Here is a 22,401-nt window from a genome sequence, read left to right on the forward strand (position 1 = left end):
AACAACAAACCAGTGGCCAAAGTTAGGCTGCAGTGCTTGTGGTCTGTCACTTTGGGGTTTGAAAATATTTACCAATATGTTCTGATTCTAACATTTTCTAACTCTTGACTTTTTCACACGAGAGATTTCCATAATTGTGTTTCTCATCTCACTGGTTGGAAACGGGCAGGGTGAGGCATTTTACTGCACCGTCCAGGATCTAAGAAGCTTGGCAGCCAAAAGAAAGTGTTAATAACTTTATTTATTTATATAGCACCTCTAAAAACAAAGTTTACAAAGTTCTTTGAAGGACAAAGCAAAGTGAACGCAAGACAGTAAAACAACAGGAGGCCCAACAAAGTATGTTAAATAGATTAAACTTAAAAACCAAATCGATACCAAAAGAACCATCTAAGAAATAAAACATATAAATAATAATAATGTAGTAAAATATAATAATAATATAAAGCAATAAAAAAGCGACATGTACAAAAAATGTACAATGCCAACATTTTTTTTTCTACTGACTGGGTTGAACTTGGGTTATAAATAAATAAATTAAAATTGATTTGACTATGTTGCCAGGCTACTGTCAATCACCCACACAGTGTCTGTAAATAAATAAAAAATCCCGCTAGACATCCAATAAACCTGTTTTCTGAGATGGACAGCTGAATAAAAACACGAAGGCGACCTTGAACGCCACACAGGCTCCTGACGTCATCCCTTCCTCTCAGTCCGACTGCTTACTGCTTCACACTTCTGCTCTCATTCATCAGACACATTATGGTTGCTCATTTCAGAGTATGAATACGGTCACTTTCACCAGCAGGCAAACACAAACATTATTGAAGCGACACACTGCAGGCAACAGAGCATGTTTTGCAATTATGAGAGTATTTGAGAACAATTTAAATTGGTCTCTGAATGGATCTAGTCCTTGTATTGACAGAGTTGCATTACTAGGACATCAGGTGCTAAATGAGCCCTGGTTTGATATTTTTTCCAAAGTGATTCAATAATGTATTTTTGTCTGAAATGTAATCATCAGTCATAAAAAAATAGAAAGACTATGCTGCATGAGCAAAACATGAATCCTAAGAAACTCTCACCTCCTAATCCAGTAGTTCATTTTGATCATAATGCATTTCAAATTATCATAGATTATCAATTTAATAGAACTATAATACATTTTTCTCTTAAATAGCAAGAAAACCAATTGACAAATTCAAAAAATAATTATTTAAGGGCAACAGAAGAACAATTCATCATCGCTTGAGTTCCACTTCTCAGGTTTTATTCAACTGTTTTATTAGAATGAGTTCTTTCTTGTTAAAAGTTAGATGAGAACATGGATACCGCTCTCATACGGGAAGATATGAAACAGCTTTAGCTTTCTCTTGGTTGTTGAGATTTCCCGGCAATAGCCCCCAGACAAGAAGTAGTCCCACCCGTAATCCCTCTTAAAACCACACCTTGTAGTTTTTACACTTTGTTTTTTGTTCTTTGTTATAACATAAGCAACTAGATATAAAGTGTTAATTGGGGGTCTTAAGAGGGGTTGGTAGGCCTTTGGACAGAGCCACGCTTAGCTATCATATGGAATGGAGTATGGAATCTCATTTTACGCTCGAAAATACTAATGGATCGCTATGACAAAAAACATCAAGTCTAGTGAGGATGGTTGGTACATTGTAGTTTTCATGAAAATATTTGAATACAAGGTACTAAGATAAGGGATTCTTCATCTCCCGGGGATAGAGAGGAAGACATGAGAGAGAAATGTCACATTTTTTAAAGCTCTCCTGAGGATTCTGACATTTCCCTCTAAAAATATCTCAAAAGATAAATTCCCTGCAGGCAGAGAGGTGAAATTAGGACAGCACTGCCTCACACACACACACACACACACACACACACACACACACACACACACACACACACACACACACACACACACACACACACACACACACACACACACACGGCGAATGAGCATTTAAGGTTGAAAGTCTGGATAAGAGGCTCTCACAAAGTCTTGTTCAATCATGTAACGGCAGCCTGTCTAACAGCCATTTATGCAGAAACTCCTCAGAAACTCAAGCTCTGGTGGCACGATACTGCGGCCGTGAGAAGGGACCGTAGAATGCAAAGCAGCGTTTGTTGAATCAAGATAAGAGGTACGACGACACAGGAATTAACCAATCAGCAGCTTTATACCAACGCGTTAATAGAGCCATCAAGTGTCTGCACCTACAGACAGTGGGATCGTTCATTTTTCCAATTTTGCTAAACAGCCATTTTGTTCTAGTAAATTCTTTGGAAAAACATCACTGTGCAAAACCGTTGAAATATTTCTGGTGTGTGACTCAATACATCTCAAATCTTATTAAAGACAATATTATCATTATAAAAGAATAGAGACGAGTATCTGCAGTTTTAACAGCAAAATTAAATTGCGTTCATCATTTTTTCAAAGCTTCTGTTCTATTTAAAAAGCGCCAGATGGTCCGTTATACTGTGAGTTGACAATCACTGATAGTCACCTGTCTGTCTCCTACTCTCCAGTCTAAAAGTCATAAATAATTGTTTAAAAAGATTTCTGACACATTTAAATTGAGGTGGAAATTGAAATGTTGATCAATGTGCACTGTCCCTGGACAATAAATAAGTAAAAACTGAATAACTAGTTCAGCTAGTCCAAGATGTCATTGAATCCACAGATTCTAAATTTGCTTGTCAGGTTCTTGGTTTTTTCTAATGAGGTAAAGCATCTTTTTCAGTATTTGACTTATTTAATGAAACACACAGAATGGGGGGGATGAACAGAATTGTTTATTTTTGAACTTTGTTTACATTTGCAGCCAGCGTGGGGGCGGAGCCTAAGTTAGAGGCTCCGCCCCCAAGCATTCTGTGGCTCTTCAGAGCCACAGAATGCAATGATGTCATCAATCGTGTGATGTCACAAAGACACAGCCAGATTAAAGACACTTTTTGTTATAGGTTACAGACTCTGGTTAGAATCTATCAGTGCAAGACTGACATTACTGTTGAGAAGGTGCTCTCGTGCAAGACGGCTCAAGTCAAATAATTTGAAAGAATTAAACAGACAGAAGATCGAGACAATGGCGGAATCCGATCCAAGAGAAAAGAATAACGTCAAGTTCCTCAACTTCAAGATAAAAAGGCTCCTGGAGGAAAAAGCCATCTATAATGATTTTGATAAGATCAGAGAGGATAAATACATCAAGAAACAACAATCTCTGGAGACTAAAAACAAGGGGCTCCAGGAAAATGTGGAAATGGTCAAGGAGCAGAATGAGGAATTACAAAAGAAATTCAAGACCATCAAAGACCAACTCCGCAAACGTGGGCTGGACATTGCTGAATTGGAGCTGAGAAATCAGGAAGGTTTAACCAGACGAGTAGAGATTATGGAAGTACACAAAAAACGGATTGAGGACAATGAGAAACGGTTCAGTAAAACCATTTCTGAACTGAAGTTAAAAAACAAGGCTCATGTGTCAGACATTGAAGCCGGCTGGGAGAGGAGGATGGCGGAGATGCGGGCGAATTTGGAGGTGAGTTACCAACAGGAAAAAGAAGAGCAGTATGAACCTATGGCTAAACTGCAAGATGAAGGGGAGGAGAACAAAAAGGCAATGGCAGACCTACAGAAACTGATGAAGAAAAAAGAGCGTGAGTTTGCAGAAGAAAAAGAGAGAATTGTGCAGCTGTATTACAAAAGTTACGCTAAATGCTGTGAAGCAGAGGAGGACAACGTCAATATGAGTAAGAGAATAAGTGATCTGAACAAAATGGAAGATCTCATTACGAAAATGTCAACATTAGAGAAGACTATCGTAGGAAAAGACAAAGTCATTGTTAACAAAAAAAAGGAGCTATGTGATTTAAAGAAGAAAATCAAAGAAGTACACGAGAGTTTGTCTGAAGAAAGAAACATCTCTGCTGTTCTCAAAGTCAAATTGGACCTTGAGCTGAAAAAAGGTCTAGAGGACATAATAAAAGAGACACAGTTAAAGTTAAAGGAAAAAGAGCAGAAGTTGAATAAAGCCAGCCGTGAGACTGGAGTTCTGACTGAAGCCAACGCACATCTTCAGTTCAAACTGAAGGTCTGTCAGCCGCAGCTGATTAAGGAGAAGCAGAAGTGCAGCGAAATGCAGAACTATCAGCTGCGCTTCAAGGAGGACCTGCAGGCATGCATGCCTTTAATCACTAACACAGAGCGATTCATAAAGTCTATCATTGCTCTTAGAAATCGCTACGTGAACGACGATGCCAGCGTGATAGTGCACAAGGATGGAACCACTAGTACGGCAGTTCACAAAATGATGGCTGATTGCCGGAAACAATTCAGTTATAATGAAAGGATCCGCCGGACTGACTACAAGGTGTTTCCACGCAAGGAAGAGGAAATTCTCGGGAAATTTCAGAAACTCGAACACAGGTTTGCTTATCAACGCGAGATGCTGAACAGACAGACGCTCGAGATTCACGATCTGAAAGATCAGCTCAAGAAGGCGCCGAAGCCGCCGAAGCCGCCCATGCAGAAGGTGCAGACGTGGATTAATAGAAAAGTCCTGCGACGAAAAGTTGTCCCAATGGCTGCAGACCAAACACCAGTCCTTCACCCAGCTGACTGCCGACCTCCAGCGACCTCTGATGACAATGTCATGGCCGCTGCGTCTCACTGTCCAGAAAAAGACCTGTCATCATCCGAGAAGCCACGCTATATCAGAATCGTAAATGTGAGGCCGTTTGTGGATGATGGTCTCCCAATTGTTGACATCTAACCCCCACCACACACACACACACACACACACACACACACACACACACACACACACACACACACACACACACACACACACTCCCTTGTCCTATTAACAGGACAGCAGCACCATCTGGCTCAGTGCGGTGATCGTCTGAGCATCGTCTTTGTGGGTTTACTCCGAGTACTTCGGTTTTCCCCACACATAATTAATTGTGATAATTAAAATAAAAAAATAAAAAAATTGAATTAAAATCAACAACTTCTTTATCTGTGTTAGTTTGAGCAACATTTAGTAAATTGAAAATAATTTAGGTCACTGAGCTTTAGAAGTAAAAGTCTAGTTGTCTAGTCCAGTTGAATCTTTGTGTTTTCTCGCCTCGCAGGTTTCCATGAATCGTTGTGGTACCGGACCGTGGTCGTGCCTCCTGCCGTGACCCGGCTGACATCCACTGCTACTTCCATTATTATTATTAATCACATTACTATTACTATTCCCTATATCATTATTTTAATTCTACTACAGTCATTGCTGCTGTTATTATAAGTAGTCTTCATTTTTTCCTTGGTCACTTTGCTTACTACTCATTATATGAATAATTTACATCATAAACATTGAATGTGTTGTAACTCTGTTATGTTGTTCATTCTGTACACATGACATCTATTGCATTCTGTCCATCCTGGGAGAAGGATCCCTCCTCTGTCGCGCTCCCGTAGGTTACTTATAACTTCTGTAAAAGTTTGAGGAAGACTTGTGTGAAGGCTGAGGTTTTTTTGCAGGTGTGTACGTTTCTACAGTGAATCAGCTTATTCACAATGACAACAAACTTCAAGGATAGCAGTCTCCCAACTGAACTTTCATTAATACCATATCAATAACTTCATATATTAACGTTAGACTTAAAAAGCTCCTTGCGGAACAATCCATCCATAATGGAGGATGAACAAATCAAGAAACAACAATCTCTGGAGACTAAAATCAAGGCGCTCCAGGAAAATGTGGAAGTGGTCAAGGAGCAGAATGAGGAATTACAAAATAAATTCAAGACCATCAAAGACCGACTCCACAAATGCTGAGTTACCAACATAAGAAAGAAGAGCACTATGAACCTATGGCTAAACTGCAAGATGAAGGGGAGGAGAACAAAAAGGCAATGGCAGACCTACAAAGACTGATGAAGAAAAAAGAGCGTGAGTTTGCAGAAGCTGTTAGCTAGCTAGCTGTGGCACACAAGGTAGAGCGCTCGTCCCGTAACCACAAGGTCGGTGGTTCGAACCCCTCTTGAGTCAACATGCCGAGGTGTCCTTGAGCAAGACACCTAACCCCAAGTTGCTCCCCAGGTGCTTCTTAACAGCCCACTGCTCCTCCGGGATGGGTCAAATGCAGAGAATTGTAATTTCCCCATTGTGGTACTAATAAAGGCTTAATTATTGTTATTATTATTAATGATCATTTTCACAGTTAGCTAGGCTGCCAACTGCTTAAACAGTTTCTGCCATACTAAGATGAAACTGTTAAGTTACTAATAATATTTTAAAACAAAGACATTATAAAACAATCAGTACAATTTTTTTTTTTTTTTTTTAAAGATTTGGAAGCAAGCTAGCTTACATTAGCTAGGGCGGTAACGTGTGCTAACGGTTCCCGCTAATTGTTTGATTGACGGGCAGCAACCGGAAGTTACAGCGCAGGGAAAAGTGTAATGAATTAAAATATATATATCTATATATATATAGATATATATAATAACATGGCTGCCGATTTGAACTTTAAACTAATTATGGTGTATTAATTTATTCATATATATATATATATATATATATTAAATCCCACACTTTACCTTATAACGTTATTTACAGGCGGTCTTCGTATTAAAAATTGTGGGGAAAACCTATAGCACGGAAAGAGAGATGCTGTTAGCAGTTGGAAGCAGTCATTAATCTACCTTAATGGCTAAAACCTCCACTATGATGCTCCGAAAAAAATCTTACAGGGTAGTTGTTGTCTTACAGTCAATAATTAAACAATTAACACTACAACCAACGTGTGTTATGTATGCTTGTTTAAAACATTAACACGCTTGAATCTACCGCGAGTAACGGCTAACGTAACTTTGTAAGCTAACAGTAACCCCCGTTACAAAAGCACACAAATGACACCAGAGCCTACAACGAACACTATTTGGGATGACATGAACTATCATATGGAAAACCCAATTTAAGTTGTTTAATCTAGTTGAAAATATTTGACGGGAGGAAAAGCTCAGGCTGACGCACCTCAAATTTAACCCGTGGAAGAATGTAGGGAAACCCCGTACTCCGGTGCATTCGCGGTATTGTGCAGTGATCATGGCTGTGATGCCGTGTTCACACCAAAAGCGAAGCGAATTTTTTCGCGCGTTTAGTTTACATGTAAAGTCAATGCACAGACGCGAATATACGCGAGTAGACGCGAACTCGAGCCTGGCAGCCTCTTTGTGGGTTTACTCCGAGTACTTCGGTTTTCCCCACACTTAATTAATTGTGATAATTAAAATAAAAAAATGTAATTAAAATCAACAACTTCTTTATCTGTGTTAGTTTGACCAACATTTTGTAGATGTTTATCTTTTAACAATTTGTTATCTATTTTTCTATCGACCCTAACGTTGGTAATGGTTTTCCTTAATCTAAATGAGTCACTTTGTTGCCTAAACATAACTCAGAGATATTTTAAGCCAAACTATGATGTTTTTCCTAAACCTAACCTCACTTCTGTTTGAAACGTTATGTTGTACGTGCAACATGAAAAGAAACGGACAATTTGAGTCCCTGTAAATGGCACTAAACGGCACACCGTATTACTGAAATGATGTTGTGATGGTTGATTGAAACATTTTCTATGTGAGGATTTCAACAAAAAAGTATTTTGATAAATGTCCCTGTGAGAAATACGGGTAATTAGGAAATATAAATGACTTTGTAAAAGGCTGTTGGAATTAAATAAATAAAAATCGATTCAACTTAAAAGATTCAGTATGAAATTGTTAGTTGAGATTTCAAAATGTATCAGATTATTTCATAATTATTTATTAAGTCTGAATACTGTATTATATTTTGTGAAATATCCAGGAAATAGTACTGTAATGATTCTGAACTGACAGAATCAAACAATTTGGGGCTCCAATTGGACACAGCATGCAGTACAACGACTGACAAGCAGATGGCGACACAGACCTCACAATGACGAGCCTCCCTCCAGGATCCACTGTGATGATGTGAACTTTACTTTTTTGGTTTGGATGAGTTTTGCTCTGGTAGTTCTGGAAGATAGCACGGGGATTAATATCAGACAACATGAGAAACACTATCTACAGTTTAATATGCAATGCAAATCTGACAGGCTTCTTCTTCAAAAGGGTGTCCTTTTGCTCTCTGAGTTAATTTTTTCTGTATCTGATAGCCTTGCTAGCATCAGAGCTCTTGTTTTTTGGGGTTAAAATCCTCCGTGAAACCGATTAATTAAACAATTTCTAACCCTGCAGTTATTGGATATAAATGTTGTGCGACTGTGTGTCTGGACCTCTGCAAACAATGTCATAATGAGAACTGATTTGAAGCGTTTCTCCACTCCACTCGCTGTTTGTTTCTCCTCTCATTAAATTGGACATAGCTGGCATCGTGCACAGTACTAGCAAAATACCACGTTGCCGTATGTTAGCAGGCCGACGGTGTGTTTTTTACGACTGCGGTTGTACAGGAAATGTGCTGTAAGGATCTTATTAACAGTGAGAGTCACCGAGAGATTCAATATCCTGACTTTCCTGTTTGGTTCGTTAGAAAGTGTTTACACACGCATGCATGAATGTGTGTTTTTTCCGACATCACGGTGTAATAAAGCTGTATTTAAAGAGTCGTATGTGTGAAACCAAGCTTGTGACCGATAGCCATAAACATACATAAACAATTCTTTCCAATTTTGTGAAGGAGATGCTGTTTGGAGAGCTAACTTTTAAGAAACATAGCATTTATAGATTGAACACAATCCTTTGTACCAATGTGATTGAAACATGGGAAAGTAAAAAAAAAAAAAAAATCAATTACTTTAACGAGTGGAAGGTTGTTAAACCGACCTAATTGGAAAACGACATTGAGGAGTGAACATGTCTCTCTTCTGGTAATGCATTTGTGTACAAGTGCCTCTTTATGTGCACATCCATGTGTTTGCTTACAGGTTTTCATGTAGCCCGTGGAGGAAAGCAGCGTGTTTGTCTACATGTGTACCGATCCGGTTAGCCATTAACAGACGGGTCATCTTGTATTACCTTTCGTCTTTTGTTTGAATTGGAGTAAAAACCTTGTTCTGTGGTTTTACTGCTTCATCCTTCCACTTTGAGTTTCTAAGCTCCCTCCAACACGTCTGCCTACTGGAGCTGCTCACCGTTTACTGGGAGGAAACCATCAGCTCACTGACCCAACACATCATTTTTTTAAATTTTTGAGAGGTAATTTGTCCAGTAGAAGTCGCAGAGGGTTTCAAAACACAACACATCAACAGTGGTGGATTTCACTGATTTTTTCTGTTTACATTTATTGTGGTGTTAGACTTGGAATTATATAAAAATACAGATCCAAACCGGAGGACAATTAGACCTGATCGAAAAATATATAGAATGGAACTGACGAGTTGAGAGGGAAAAGAGCAGCAATACATGTCATCTAACCTGCACTACATGACACCATGAAGCTGATAGCCGGCCCACTCAGATACTAGACGTATTAATGCACAGAGTCTACACTGAATGTAATTTGGACCTGGCCCGACTTAAATCCGTGGAAAGTCAAAGAATCATCAAAGTCATTAGAATGAATCTAATCTATCTATCTATCTTAATCCATATTTGTTGAGATATTTCAGTCTGGTCAAAGTTTCCATCCTAGCATGGAAAAAAACTACTTGGTCAAGGTTGAGAAAAGATTTATCTCTATAAACAGATAAAGAGATCTATTTGGCAACAGGACAAGATTTTGGCATCGACAGCGTTCTGGTTACGGCCACAGACTGTATATAGGAAGTGGACGTAGTCATTGTGGCATTACCCATTGGATTGTGGACTTCCCTTTGAAGCCTCGAGTTTGGCAATTTCGCCGTCAATGTTACCGTATTTGGAATTCAGAGTGACGTAGAGACACCATATATGACCTGTCAATCACAGTAGCCCCGTCCTAAAGCATACCCTGCTTTATGGTCCATTTGATTTTAAATGTACCGTAACTTACTAAATGAACATCATGCTGTATTGAAGAAGACTTGAAACTAGAGATTGAGACCATAAACTCATGTTTACAATGTTTACTGAGGGAATAAATCAAGAGAGAAGTAGAGTCATTTTCTCATAGACTTCTATACAACCAGAGGAGTCGCCCCCTGGTGGACAGGAGAGAGAATGCAGGTTTTAAGACACTTCTGCATTGGCTTGACTTTTCAGATCTGGAGGTTGCCACCTGGTTAAGTTTTGTAGTGCAGGCAGTATTGACCAATCATGTTTCAGCAGTGGTTGAATGCAGGTAAACACTCTGTATGGAGAGTAAAAGAGGGGGAACGCATTGTCCGAAATGCAATTTCGTAACCCTCAGCTTTTGTTCAACGACCAGTTAGCTTCTTATTAGCTTAAAATTAGCTTGTAAACTGGCTACCTGGGAAACAGTTTATATGGGTTTCAAGATCAGAGAAAGATCGGGGTCATGGTTAAAAGAAACCAACATTCCCATTTTGTAAAAAACATGAGGAACCATTAGGTTTTATGGCGGTTTAACAACCTCACACTACCTCCGCCTTTACTTCTGAAAAGGATTATTCACACGGTCACAATGTATAATGATTACATTCTGCAGCAGAAGTTCAATAAACAATAGTAACAGTAATCACACATCAAATTAAATTGCTCAAATGAAACACCTGATGATGAAAGATAAATGATTCACAACTTTTTCACGCTGATTTTTTTTTTGAGGTAGAAAGTGGAATAAGTGAATCATTTTTTGTGTAACAACCTTAAGCGAAGGCAGAAACCGTGACGCCTGGGGTCTGATCCTCGTTATCAGACGATACTTAAAGGTTTACGGCTCGGAGTGAAAGAGAGTTATCAGTGCATCCCTTGCTGTTTGCATAGTTTCTCCAGTGAAAGATGGACCTGGACAAGCAGCGATAGGACTCAGGTCAATGTTTACCTCTCACCTTTCTTATCGAGGGAGTTTGCCCTCCGCCCAGACACAGAAAGCCCCTCGCCTCTCCCCTCACTGTTTCCACGCTTCCCCTTCACAGCAGTTTCAAGATTAAAAAAGTGAGAGCTGTGGGAGACGAAACCACAAAGAATGTCAATGACGTTACATTTAACAGAGAGCGAACTGGAGGGCAGGACAGGGGATGAATGTGTACTATGAACTTGAAAGACTGAGCGTTGCCTTGACGAATATTAACCCTTTTTCAGAAAGGTTAACCCTAATGCTTAACGTAACTAACATTGACTATATGCTTCTTATCTTTGTCTGAGTTCACCCTCCGTCCTGCGCCGCCTGTTTTCCTCTTTTCTTTCAAAGCAGGTGCAGTCATTCAAAAGAAAACCCACCAACGGGACACGTGTCATGTCCATTTAGTAGCTGAGTGTTTAGTGGATAACTGGCCAAAAGACGGAAGGATGTGTGGATATCTTCAAAAGCTCTAAAACACCAACAGTTAACAAAACCAGGAGGTGAAGCATTGCAGTTTACATGATTCCTATCATTGATAACAACTTCAATCCTTTTGTCATGCAGTGAATAACCTTAAATATTTCACCTTTTTTCGGGGGGGGGGGACGACACACGTTTAAGGGGCATTCAACCTTTTGTGAAGATCTTTCGTCGCCGTGACCGCTGTCCGATCTCCCCCCATAGGTCAGAGGTCACAATCACCTCCCCCCCATCCTTCATCACGTCTCTCTTTCTGTTTCATTGATGTATTAAAACAAGCTGCTTTCTGGAACATCTGAATGTTTTTCTGGCCCCTTGTTTTGGGCACGCAGAGCCTACCGTAGGAATGGATGAGTTCAGGCTTCCCGTCTGCCCTATATAACTGTTTTGCATATTTCATCTCATTGTTTTTTGTTTTTTTATTCTAAGGCCAAAAATCTGAGATCTCTCCGTTCAAAATGTCTAGGGTTTACTAAATGCAACGTTTTTGCTAGAACAGTGGCTAAACTGGCTGCTAACAAACATTTTTTTTAGATTTCATTTATAGTAAATAAAAAAATATACTTTTAATTAAGATGCTCTGTCTATTTTTGAGTCTTGTCCAAAGTGGTTCGTATAAATTCATTAACACAGAACCAACACACACACGAAAGAAGAATCAAAAACACTGAAGTTACTTAAGGAAACAAAAAGATTATTAAAAGGTATTGCACGTGTTTAATTCAGTTGTACAACTGCGTGGGACTTTTACATTAAAGGTGATGCATCTTTTATTGACCTGATTCGTCATCACTTTACATAATCTTTGAACTTTTAACTTTGTAACAGCGAGCCACGTCATTCTAACCAAACATAGTTATTATTTTCTACGTCAGAGGGGTATCACTCTGCATGTCCGTATATATACTTATATATGTCTGTTTGTGTGTGTGTGTGTGTGTGTGTGTGTGTGTGTGTGTGTGTGTGTGTGTGTGTGTGTGTGTGTGTGCGCATGCCAAACCCCCGGCCCTGCCCCGTGCAGCAGTCAGGACAAAGGCACGCCGTCCCGCTGCAGACAGCGAGTCTGCAGGCAGAGTGAACACACAGATAAATTATGTCGACTAATGGCTCATCAAACTGTCACACTGAGTCCAGACAATGTACGCAGCGCCATGCAACCACAGAAGAAGAAGAAGACACAGAGAGACACAGACAAGGCTATACTTAAATCGTCGGATGTGGGACGTCACTCAAGATTACTCAACGAGGGGCATGACCTGTACAGGCTGTCCTCACCGTGTGATTAATGTGTGTGTGTGTGTGTGTGAATGCGAGACGAAAAGCTAATAAAATAATACGAGGTCGATATTTAGACGCATACTCTACTGTAAATACTTTAATTATTATTTTTTTAATTTAACTACAGAGGCTGCAGTTGGCTGCTAGGAATGTAGAGGTTCCCTTGAGCTGTCACAGGTGGAATACGTTGCTCAAGGGCAAAATGAACGTACTCTCAGTGATTTCACCAAATGTCACTGAAGGGACGTTTCGAAGGCTAGAGTTTGATTCCACGGCTAACTGTCGTCTTTTGCAGTTGTTTGGTGCCTCATTTGGATTAAGAGTGGGACCTGGTTGGAGCTGAGAGAGCCGTCAGTTAAAGCAACAGCCTCTCTTTAAGTCATGGAGATTTTGTTATTAAACAAATCCCTACATAGCTGGGTAAAATGGAGAAAATCCAATATCACGATATTTTTGACCAAATACCTTGATATCTTTATTGCAACAATATTGTATGGTGCTGTAACAAAATATATACACAATGAGATTTTTAATAAATAACCATCAGTAATGTGGATATAATGCATAAGTAGGTAAAGTAACATTAGATTTATTTGCTGTAATTCAGCCTTTAAATCCAGGAAAAGACAGCACTAATGCCAAAAAGTCAATATATATATCAATATATTGCCCAGCCTATTTCTAAAATTTTGTACCTCAAAACTTCAACTACCTTAATATTAATGTAATGTATCATATTGTATTGTTAACCACAACTAAAATGCACATTAAAGTAAGTAAAAAAATATGCTGGTAAGACCCAAACGTCTTGTCTTTAAACTTTATGTTTAACATTGTTTAACGTTTTAGTGTTTGTTTGACATTATTTTTGTTGGGGATTTTTCTGCACTGGTTCCAAAAAAGAATATGTTTCATCTTCAGCTGGATCTTTATAGTTAAAATGATAATTAAACTTGAACTCTTGGACCTTAAAGGAGGGACCTTCTCTGTGTTTGTCCAACGCTTCAGGTCCAGAGAGAGAGAGATATCTCAACAGCTCACTAGATTGCCGTGTAATTTACTGAGAATACTCTTGCTCCCTAGAGAGAATTTCTAGAAGATTTTGGTGCTCCTTGGCTTTTCAAAATGTCTTTTTGTGCACTTTAAATATCCAAACTTGATGAAAGTGTTTCCTCCAGCAAATGTTATTGGATAATTGTCCCCTCGGACAAACTTCACCCCCTGTAGGACTCTGAATGTGTGTTCAGACCAAATTGCAACAATGGAGCGTCTTTGGATGCTAATGCTAACGTTAGATATATGCAAGAAGAAGCGATACCTGGAACCAAGAATCAAATACATACTTGCAAAACTTACAATGCCGTCCTAAGGCTTTGCTCGCTTTTCTCCAAGCCCTTTCCTATTTTGTTCCGTCTCCCTGCCGATCAGGAGAATCTAAACCATGATAGGCTTTCGGGTCACAGCATCACCTTGACTTTTAAGCTCAAGTTGAAAAATGTCAACTCGCACGGATGCAGATTGCGTCTATTTCCTTTGTCCCGTGCAAATTCATTAGCGTCTTTGAATTGACTTGCAAAATGTGTGTTTTTGTGTTTGATCTGAACAAACCTTAAGAATAACAAACATAATATTATTTCCGTTTGGACACTGAAGCCTGGACTTTTTTAACTTTCTCTTCTGACCGTCTTTCCTGATGTTTGTATGGTGTCTAGCATTACTTTCATTTTGTATTTCTGTCTTGTTTATGGCTGTTTCTCCTCCAACAGGAGGTGTCGATGGATGACTAGAACTTAAGTCAGTACTCGTTCCCGGGAACTTCCTAATTGCCAGCAGATTTGGCAGTGTGTGTGTGTGTGTGTGTGTGTGTGTGTGTGTGTGTGTGTGTATGTTTGTAGGATGAAGGAAAGTAGGAGACATTTTAAATCAAAAGTAACATACTGTAAATAGGTATTAATGTGCGTGTCTGTGTGTGTTGGCTAGATTAGATGTTTATTTGAACATAAGCATATGTTTCAAACCGAGCCGCAGACGTTTCCACAGTCTGAATGTGTTTTCCCCCCAAAAAGGACATCCAGGTCAAATGGAATAGCTCACACACATATCTGAGTCAGACTGTGAAACCAAAGAGGTTTACTGTAATATTTCTCATTTAGCTTCAGTTCCTTCACATCTGAATGCATTACATTACATTACATTACATTACAGTCATTTAGCAGACGCTTTTATCCAAAGCGACTTACAGGAAGTGTATTCAACATAGGTATTCAAGAGAACTACTAGTCACCAGAAGTCATAAGTGCATCTCCTTTCTTAAACAAGCATCTCAAAGCATAAACCAGAGCAAAAGTATAGTGCAGAGGCAAATTACTACGAAAACAATAATTGCAACAGACTAATACGAATACAATAAGTGCTACAAACTACTACGAATAGGATAAGTGCAGTAAACGAATACGAATACAATAAGTGCAGCGAACTGATACGAATACAATAAGTGCTACGAGGAAGGCTCAGGGTAGTACTTCATGAAGAGGTGAGTTTTCAGCCTGCGTCTAAAGATGGGCAGTGACTCTGCTGTCCTGAGGTCAGTGGGGAGTTCATTCCTCCACTGAGGGGCCAGGACAGAAAGAAGCTGTGACCGGGTGGATCGGCCGCAGGGACCTCTGAGCGACGGGGCAACCAGTCGCCCCGAGGCAGCAGAGCCAAGTGGTCGGGCGGGGGTGTAGGGCTTGACCAAGGCCTGGAGATAGGAAGGAGCTGTTCCTCTCACTGCCCTGTAGGCTAGCACCAGAGTCTGTAACTGGATGCAAGCTCTTACAGGGAGCCAGTGTACACACATGCTAACACAATGCTAAACTAACTGTCCCCTGGCTCCAGCTTCATATGTGCTATCCTATCATCTAAATCTTAAAATAAAGCAAAAAGGGAGACATACTTTGGATATATAGTGATTTATTTAAGGATCTCAACTGTGCAAAGAAACGTTAGCAAAAGTGACTAAAAGATAAAAAAGATATATATATTAGAATAATGTGGAAAGATTCTTTGGATTATGAGGATAGTTAAACTATGAGTTGCCTTTAATCCGAGCAGTAAAATAACTGTCTTAATCATCATCCTCCTCCTCAAATATAATCGTAGAAATCTTGACCAAACCCACCAAAAACGATTCCAAGGAAACCAAAGTCCCCAGTGGGTGTTTGGTCGGTGACCAGTGATGGCGTCACGTTCCCAAACATACTGAACCTTTTTCTTATCCAAAGCCAGAAGAAAAAGATCCACCTTCCTTCTGTAAATGAACACGCTTCTACCTTTGTTTGTCCACCAAAGAGGACAAACAGAGGTACAAAACAGTGAACTTGTTTTCCAGCAGCACCTCCCTGATTAAGACATTTCAATGCATTCCTACTGGGAGCAGCCCAGTATAACCAGTGTGCTTCTGTCGGCCTCCGTCCATCTGATGTAACTGTTTAGCTGACTGCAGCCTTTTGTGCACAACGAAGCGACAAAACACGTTTTCACAGCTTCTTCTCAAGCCTACAGGGATTGTTCTACCCTCAAAAGAGAGACGTTTATTCAGACTTTAACATTTAAACACGAACAAACACCTGATGAGGGTTAAGTGTTTCAGTTTGAGGCGTTGAACCGATGGAGCGTCACATTTTCTGTCATCATTGTGACCGGTCAGTGCAACTCCCTTTCAGGGCAAAGTGAGGACACTAAAACCCCTGGGGGTAAAGTGTGTGTGTGTGTGTGTGTGTGTGTGTGTGTGTGTGTGTGTGTGTGTGTGTGTGTGTGTGTGTGTGTGTGTGTGTGTGTGTGTGTGTGGTTGTTTAAAGACTGATGGTAGCTGTCAACCCTCTCCGGCCCTTGCAACCCCTGGCAGAGTCCTGTGTCTGTTATAACCCTAATGCACACACACACACACTCTGTGTATATGGGTATTATCAGGAATCGAGGGCATCCTAATGAATGACTTTTGACCTCCAGAAAGGGGATCCGGGCAGGGGAAGTTGAGAAGAGAGGTGAAGAGGGGAGACGGAGGGCAATGGGGGGGGGACCCGGCGCCACATTATGCCTCCTGTCAATCAAACGGACACCCACGGGCGAAGCGTTGGGTCATCCACTGAAAGTGAGTATCATCCACAGGTCCACCATGATGAGACAAAAAAAGATGCTGCAATGACACACAACTTCCACAAGGATCTCAGAGGTCAAAGTTCAAGGCCCAGAGCTGGTCAGCTAACATTTAGTTTATCGCAGAATTATGAAATGCAAGGGTTTCACAAAGACGTAGGTTTGATTTCAAAGTCTGTTGGGACACAAAGGTGAGCGGATTATATCAAGGATTAAGTTTGCTTGCAGTAACAGCAAGCCTGCTTCATTTTCTTTTTTCTCAACAGAATAACGAAGAAATACTGAGAAATATCATTTTCCTCAGACAGCACAGTGGAGTTTCCAATAAAACAAGCTAACCTAGCTAAATATGAATGCAGTCTAATGCAACAGCTCTGCAATAAATGCTTTTTTCATGAAGGGTTATAATGCTGTATTTTTCACACACTAATTGTTGTAAATTGCGAAAAAAAAATGGCAACTGCAGCGCATATAGATGTGGCGGCGTCGCATGAACTTTTAATTTGTGATCTAAGATTTCTTCATTATTTCTGGAGCATTTATGGCATATGACACTCATCATAATTGGAATAGAAAGCGTAGGGATTGGACCTTCAGACGATCAATATTTATGTTTACACCCTCAACTTAGAAAATGTACCCAATATTATGACTGCTACTCTCGGCAGAGTGTTTTGCACAGTGTGTTTGGCTAACAGCTAACAGCTAACGGAACTAAAAGTACACACACTGCTGAGTACATCGCTGCCAATCAGCCGTTGCTACGTGGGATTCAGCCTGGTGAAATGTCCACTTCTTTCTGATTGCCTGCATACATCGCCGCATGTTTTTTAGTTTGAATGTGTTTTACAGAACGTGGGTTTGCTAATTGTGTGTCACAGAATCCAGCAGTGGTCTCTTCAGACAGGAAGAGTGCTAAGTGCACCTTTCTAGTTTTGTCATGTTTTTCTTGTGTAGCATAAATGGACTACAATTGCATTTTGTTGTGCAACCTTGTGACAATAATGACAATAAATTATCCTTGAAGCCTTGAAAAACACACTGTGAACCAACATCGGAAACACACTTCCGAATGAAGGTTTATATAAAGTTTTGACAAAACAAATGCAATGATACAAATCAGAAAAAGGTTATTGTAAAAATGAATTAATACAGTAATAAGGAAACTGCATTCAATAGGTATAGTATAGAAAAAGTGTCTGACTAGTTGCATTGAACGAAGAAGAAACAAAGTACCACCAGAGAAATCAACATGAAGTCATCAGAGGAAGTGCAGCTTAGTAATTCATTGAGTAAACATGCACTCAGAGTCCACAAAAGTAAAAGTAAAAACAGTAATTTAACAGTTTGCACACTTGGAATGATCCCAGCATATGTCTCATCCAAAGTATGAATTAAAATGATGCTCTTCTGTCAGCTCCTGTGAATGTACAGATCTTTCAAAATCTGAGAATGTCACTGAGTGGTTAAAGCAGAACTGAAATGTAAAAGAGAAAGTAGTACGGTTGGAAGATTTCCTGTCACGTAATGAAAAGGTTTTCTGTTGTAACCGGCGGGTTTTTGGGTGCAAAGCTTTATTTGGAAAAGCTTGCAAATGGTTCAACTTTGAAGACGGTAAGGCACACACACACACACACACACACACACACAGAAAACCTTGGATCCTGTGCAATACTGCTGGCTGGGTGTCCAGCTCACCTGTGATTGGCTGAAGCCTACTATAAGCCCCACCCCCCATGTCCTGACCCCCGGGTCGGGGTTTTTAATGCAGCTCCAGCGGGGTCAAGGCTGGGTCGCCGCAGAAACCTAATGACTTCCTCCTAACAAAGACGTGATGTATGAGTGCTGTGATTGGCCCCTGAGATGACCAGCAGGTAACCCTGACACCAGGAGAGAGAGAGAGAGAAAACCTTAATATTCTCACTACCGACATTTATGGATTAGCAGTACATTAAATAAATAAAAAAATAATTAAAACCCAATTTACAAAAAGTCTACGACTAGCTTAATTCATTCACACTGATATTTGTTAACATTAGGACAACCGAAATTCTACCACCTCCTCCCACCTCTGCAACAGTCTACAAATCCGTTGTGTAATTTCATTGTTCGTATTCACAAACACATTAATAATGCATTTGTTTGATGAAGTTACTAGAAATAAAGAAAATATCTCTGATCATCGAGACGTATCAGCAACCTCTTAGATGTTACGTGCAAATGTAAAATGTCTATATTTTCTTTTAATGCTCGTTGATTTATTGCTGCTACATGTCTTCCTTCCAAACGGACCCATTTGCTTTACAAAAATACAACTACACTTATATATAACTTCTCCTGTAGTCTTCAAATTGAAGTATTTCATAAAATAAATACTTAATATCTCTGAAAAGAAGCTAGCGGTTGTGTCAATTCATTAAAGGATCCATGTATTTCTTTCAGTAAATTTGTAATCCAGCCTTGAACTGAAGTGTTTTTTTTCCAAAACTTGATAAAATGAATTCATAATGATAAATCCAACAGTTTTCTGTGATTATTTAAACATACTTTCCCGTTTTGCAAACAGGTTTTTTTTCTCTGTTCGCTGTCCACTCGTAATGCCTTGTGTCGAGTCTGTCGACCAATCAGAGGCCGTGCTCCTGATAATGTGGCAGCTCTGATCTCAAACGCATTGCGCAATGGAATAACATGAGATTAAGAAATGACCTTATATGGTAATAATATATAAAAGATGTGGTCTGACTGCGGTGGCGGTCAGAGGAGTTAATGCTCAGAACTGTAGTGTGTTTTATTTTAGTAGCTTCTGGGCTTCAGACAAACATCAAAAACACACATGTAGGAAAAGTTGTGGTCTGGAATGCTTGCAGTTATTAAAATTATTTGAATTATACAAACCCAAAGCGTCTGTCAGACCGTCTTGGAGGTCCTAGTGTTTATAGTAAGGATTCACACTTTAAAGGTCAGGACTCTTAGATTAGAGATTCTGCATCTGTAACAATGTTTTGTGTAAATCTACACAATTAAACATGGCCATGACATGTCCAAGCCCTCTGTTAACGAGCTGCACTGAGAGATCCACCTCCAGCTGTATTCTTATGATTATGCAAAGTTTGCACTCTTTCCAGTCAAGGCCGAAAAAGAGAACATCATTAAAATAATAACACTTAAATTCAGAAACCGGAATATTTTTTGGCGTCTGCAATGAGGTTCAGAGGCAGCTGAGCGAGCAGGGGTTCTCTTGATGTCGGCAATTGATTAGGACTTAGCGTGAAAGAGCAAAATGGAAAAACGGAGTAACAGGATGAGATAAAAAAAAAAGGAGAGAGAGAGAGAGAGAGAGGGGAGGCTGTTAATTAAAGGTAAGGCAGAGTTCAGGGAGACAGAAGCAGAGCGGCATCCCGGCAGAGAGCAGCCACCACGGGATGATAATTCACTGCAGCCGTGAGCTCCGGGCTGCTTGCTCTGACTGTTGTGTGTGTGGTTGTGTGTGTGTGTGTGTGTGTGTGTGTGTGTGTGTGTGTGTGTGTGTGTGTGTGTGTGTGCGTGCGTGCGTGTGTGTGGTTGTGTGTGTGTCAGCAGAGGAGGGGGGTCATTTGAGCAGGATACTTGGAAACTCTGATTCACTCGGATGGAGTTGAGCTGTAGTAGTTATCATGGACTGATTTTACTGGAAGGATTACACGACACCATAAAACCAGACATACACACACACACACACACACACACACACACACACACACACACACACACACACACACACACACACACACGTCGCCCAGCACTGAACCCTGTGTTCCCTGTTCACTTTAGGCAACATGCAGCTTTGAACAAACAGAGGTTATATGACCCCCTAGTTGTTCTTGTTGGAGATAGAAAAGGCTGAACGGGACGCTCATCACTGCAAAATTTCAATTTGGATTCATGAGTTTTTGCTGCATGTCTGGACACATGAACCTGTTTTGACTCCCAACTAGTCAAATACTGCCGCCTTGTCAATGCATGAACATAGCATTAAAAGCAAGAAAGTCCGAGGAGGTTGGATTGGTCAAACAAACACAGGACTTTCACCAAGGAGACCTCTGCTTGTGTCCTGTGGGAGTCATTTTGCCTCACTTCCTAACACCTAACCTATGTAGTTTTGTGGCGTTAGTAAACCTATAAAAAAGCAATCCTATTTGTTGATTTTTAAAAGATACTGTATGCATGCTACAAGCAGAGACTTTACGTGAAAACACATATTTATTTTATGCATCTAACGAGCAAAAAGTGCAGCTAGAGGGGCCATTGAACAAACGTCTAGTTGGGAGTGAGAATGAGTTGTTTTGGCAACATCAAAATGTAAAGTGAGTTTTAGAGCCGGCTGGACTGTCAAGGTCCAGCTGAGGTGAAGACACGTCTGCTCTGGTTGAAAATGTTTCTGACCTTTGTGAGTCAAAGTGAACCGAACCACCAATCGTACTGAAACAGCAAGAAAAGGAGAGGATCTGGAGGAGAATAACAGCACAAACTGTAGTTCCTGGTGAATATATGGTTTGTGCACACGTTACTAATGCTGGGAGTCGAAAACAGCTGTTTGCTGTGAATAAACGCAGGCCTCAATAACAATTTAACGCTAAAAACATGAGGTAAAAACTTTGCTTTAATTACATAATTGATCCAGTTTGATTGACATTTGTAGTCGTCCTGAATAGCAATTACTCAAAGGACATTACTTTTGTAAAGTCGCAAAAAAGAAATGTGAAGTTGAACGTAACCTGTGACTGTCAAGTGTCAAACACCCGATGCAAAATCATGTCATTTGAAAGTCTGACTCAATTCCTCGGAACCTGGAACTTACATTTTTGTTTTCATTTTCATTCACTCCCTGATGCACTCACAGGCTGTAAAGTCATGACACCACAAAAAGAAACCAAATATGCAACAAAAAGGTCAACACAACCTGAATCTGTCAACGGAGAGAGAGAGAGGGAGGGTCACGGATCTACAACCACTGACGGAAAGTTCAAGCTCAAGTTTCCTACTAAACCTTTTGGAGGAAAGACAAGAAATAACCGCTCAACATGCAGAGTGTGTTTGAAGTGAACGCACACAGGAGCAATTATGATATATTCAAAGTGTATCACTCATAAATCCTTTCTTAGATAAGCAGGTACATTTGCATTCATTCCTTTTTTCCTGTATTTCTCCACTATTGTTATGACAATAGACCATCCTCACAGCAGACATTTTGGTAGAAGAGAAAAAGCAAAAGGTATAAATAATATTATGAATGATGATGTCATTTAGTATCCAGATATTGAACATGCTATCTCCTATGGCTAACCGGGACATGAACAATCAATTGTTTATTAATTACATCTGCAGTATCAGCATGAACACTAGGTGGCGACACACTGTCAATAACACACACTTTTCTCTCTCTCTCTCTCTCTCTCTCTCTCTCTCTCTCTCTCTATCAGACACACACACACACACACATGCAGACATACATGCAAAGTCCG

This window comes from Anoplopoma fimbria, chromosome 20 (assembly GCF_027596085.1).
Source record: "Anoplopoma fimbria isolate UVic2021 breed Golden Eagle Sablefish chromosome 20, Afim_UVic_2022, whole genome shotgun sequence".
Classification (NCBI taxonomy): Eukaryota; Metazoa; Chordata; class Actinopteri; order Perciformes; family Anoplopomatidae; genus Anoplopoma; species Anoplopoma fimbria.